The 3,654-nt window shown below is 36.6% G+C and overlaps 1 long non-coding RNA gene across 1 annotated transcript; it reads right to left on the bottom strand.

The window, feature by feature from the left end:
- Window positions 1-443: 443 nt before the first annotated feature.
- Window positions 444-2,427, bottom strand: LOC122294418. Its single transcript, XR_006237601.1, has 3 exons — window positions 2,004-2,427; window positions 1,525-1,563; window positions 444-716 (listed from the first exon to the last, which is right to left on the bottom strand). It is a non-coding gene; the product is annotated as an uncharacterized LOC122294418 (long non-coding RNA).
- Between the last annotated feature and the right edge of the window lie 1,227 nt (window positions 2,428-3,654).

Here is a 3,654-nt window from a genome sequence, read left to right on the forward strand (position 1 = left end):
TTTAATATTTTTCTTTAGTTTCTTTGTTCCTTTTGCTATTCTTCTAATTTGTCTCCCTATGGAATCGATACCCCAAAGCTGTGCTACAACTACCTCGTTATTCTTTGGGCGTAATCAACACATGACATATTTCCAATATTTCGAGGAATCAAAACAAAAGAAACTTCTGAGTATTATCTTCATTCTTTTTTTGATAGGTAAGCATCATCTTCATTCTTTATTAGAATAAAAATATATTGCAATTATTGCCCACGATATCATGTTTTTTCACAGTTGTATAAGAATTTTAATAGTGAGCTCTATTTGTTAAACCGTGATACTATATGCTCTAACACAACTCTTTGACAGTATGTTTGCTCATCTGAATCCACTTACCAATATGTTCAGCTTTTGGGATAGGATTGAATTAAAAAAAAAAAAAAAAAAAAGGAAATGGATTGGACTTGGATTCAGACTTCTACTAGGTTAAGTGGTACAAAAGGTACAAACTATAGGAACATCTTTATATACTTCAAAAAGAAAGTAAGCAATTCCACCTCAGAAAAATCAAGCTTTGCAACATTAACCTAGTCACCCATGAGCTTCACTGTCTTGGCATAATGGATGTTATCCATGACGATCTTACTCAGCTCAGGAAAACGTCAGCCATACCATTCTCAAACCCTCATTGCATATGTATTCAGCTCTTTATCAAGGTCATCAAACAACCCAATGGCCTGAATGATCATTGTAACCAGCATGAAAACAAGCAATATATAAATGAGTTAAAAATACAACATACTTGCAAAATTTCAGTTACCACATATTCAAGAAAATAGCTATTCCCATCAGTTATTCAAGAAAATGCTGATTCTCACTAGCCATTAAGGGATGAAAATTTAGCTTAGAAACATGGCACTGTAACGACCCTATGAAAGGCCAAGCCACAATTGGAGCCCCCTCTCATGACAAATCTAGGGTGTTGCTGCTCAATTGAAACTAGTACAGACTGAAATTGAAATGGTCATTATCATAGATTGCTCTAACTCATTTTCTCAAGAATTAACAACTCAATAATCACTCGGACTTAAAAAAAAAAACTAAAACAAAAACTAAATTCTATTACATGTTAGGCTATCATTAGCAAGTTTCCAACATACTAGTTTGTCCTTGATGATGCCCAAAACCAAAAAAGAGATTCATCACTAAGATAGATTACGAATATGAAATCAAGATGCCCAATTTAAAACAAAAGTTTATAATTCACGCCAAATGATCATTTTAAAGGGATGTATGGGTGATTCTTTTTAATCAACAGAGAAAACAAGACATAGGCGATTCTTTTCAATGCAACTATTTTCACCCATATTTAGTTCAAACTCCTTGTACCTGAAAAATGAAAGAATACATACTGGTATTGCCCCATTAGATAGGATTTGACTTCAAAGGAAGTCAAATATATTATCCGAGCAAAGGAGAAATCAAAATCTACTTAAGAAAGGCTTGCACAAATATTAGTAAATAAATGAACAAAAAATCTTGTACCTTTTCTCGATGCACTTATTTAAGCAAGTATGTGTAAGCCTGACATAATTGAAAAGAGAAAAGGGGCAGTATGTTAACCTCAAGAAATACTTCATCAAGAATGGAAACTCATAAGCAATGCCAAGAATTTCTTCAAACCCGTGTGTCTGCAAAAGCTACTTTGCATCATTTCTTTATATGTGTTAGAAACAGAGGCTGAAAATACTCTTCTTCATTGCCGAGAATATTTTACAGTGCAGTATTTATAGAAGCAGTATGCCAGAAACAGTTATGGCATTTTAACAATCAAGTGGTGCGCCTGTGGCCTAGAGAAATCCCCGTGAGTTGAATGTTATCAGTATGTAACTACTAAGCATTACTCATCACCAATCATCTTGTTTTTATGTAAATACAAAGCTAAAAAATCAAGCATAAATCGATCAGAAATAAAAATCAGAAATAAAAAACTCATAATATAGATCTAGTGTTGGTGAGCATACCTCTTAGATGTTATTGGATCAAACGAACATCACGGGGTAGAGGGATTTCACAAAGGGTTGCGCGACCACCCATGGGGATTTCTCCAGTGTTAGGGCTGCTTCATGAAGTCGATTTCGAGGGATATTTCTTAGATATGTTAGAGCTTTTCTCGACGGATGGTGTCGACGGAAGAGAGGGATTCGGTAGAGGGAGGGAAGTGAGGGTAAGAAGACTACGGAATTGAGGAGAGGGAGGAGAGGAAGTGCGGTCTCGAGGGTGAGAGATGGAATGAAGAAAGGGATGTGAGGGAGAAGAAAGGGATGAAGAAATGGGTGTGAGGGAGAAGTTTATTTGTCTGTGTGATGGACAAAGAGAATAGGGAGGAAGGGGTCTCATTGCCGTGCAAATTTGAAGGGGAGGAAGGGCGCGAATCCATAATCCATCATAGAGGGAGTGAGTGTAAAATCGTGACGTGGCAATCAGACCAGTTTGCCACGTCACGGTGTGTGGTGTTGGTGAACTAAACCGGTCTAAGATTAGATTTTTCGGGCCAAAATATAAGACCTTCCCAAAAGCCCTAGTTCATAAGAAATAAGACATATGTGTGGGCTGGACATCCCTTAAGCCGAAATATTCTAGATTAATTCCTATGACTACTAAAATATGCCATTTTAATGAAATAAATAAGTGCAAAGCCTTCACATATGTCTAGAATAATTGGGCTTGGGGATGTCCAACCCACACATATGTCTTATTTCTTATGAATTAGGATTTTTGGGAATGCCTTGTATTTTGACCAAGGGCATATTTGAAAAATTATTATATTATTTGAACTAGGCTTTTAGAAGTTACTGTAGCGAGGCACTGTTCATGCTACAGTATGCGGTACTATTCATACTACAGTACTCGCGACACTATTAAATTAGGATTTTTGGGGATTGTTTATTTAAACCACTTGTAGCCTCATTTGAGAAAAGCAGACAATATATGAAAATTGATTTGATGAATTTTATTCATTGTGAGTTGAGTTTGTCTCATCTTATTCTTTATTGAACGTTTGAACTTATCAAAAGTTAATCACAACTTTTGTGGCATTCCTTCTTTATAATTTGGATTCTTGAGACGGGTTCTTCAACCGGTTTAGATTTTAATATAATTTATGTTCTTAAAACGAGTTTTCAATGGGTCTAAATTCTTCATCCATTGAGTTGATTTTAGCTTTTTTGGGTGAGTTTTCAAATTGATTGTGGGTTCAAGGGATTCCAATTCTTCGCGGGTTCACATCACATTGGAAACTCAAAGGGCATAAAATCTAGGGTGGCGTGTTCTTCTTCCAATCCGTCCCTCTCTCTTTCTCACTTTCCTTATTTGCCTTTCCTTTTATATCTAAGTTCAGTAAACTAGGTGGTTCAAGGGTACGATCACAAAATCAAATCACCCTTAGAAATCCTTCACCATGTGCATGAGTGCCAATTGCCAAAGTGTGCGTGTATCTTGCTTTGGCTGAAATCCCTTCATCTTTACTATGTGATCTTTTGCCTTCCCAAGACAAATCCCTAGGCCTTCCCCCCCATGCATGCCATCGGCCTCTCACTCCCCCTTTGCACTTCCACATGTTTCTAAAACATGCCTCTTCCTCTTCCTCTTCCTAAGTAAGATCTCCTTGGAACT

Source organism: Carya illinoinensis, chromosome 2 (assembly GCF_018687715.1).
Source record: "Carya illinoinensis cultivar Pawnee chromosome 2, C.illinoinensisPawnee_v1, whole genome shotgun sequence".
Lineage (NCBI taxonomy): Eukaryota > Viridiplantae > Streptophyta > Magnoliopsida > Fagales > Juglandaceae > Carya > Carya illinoinensis.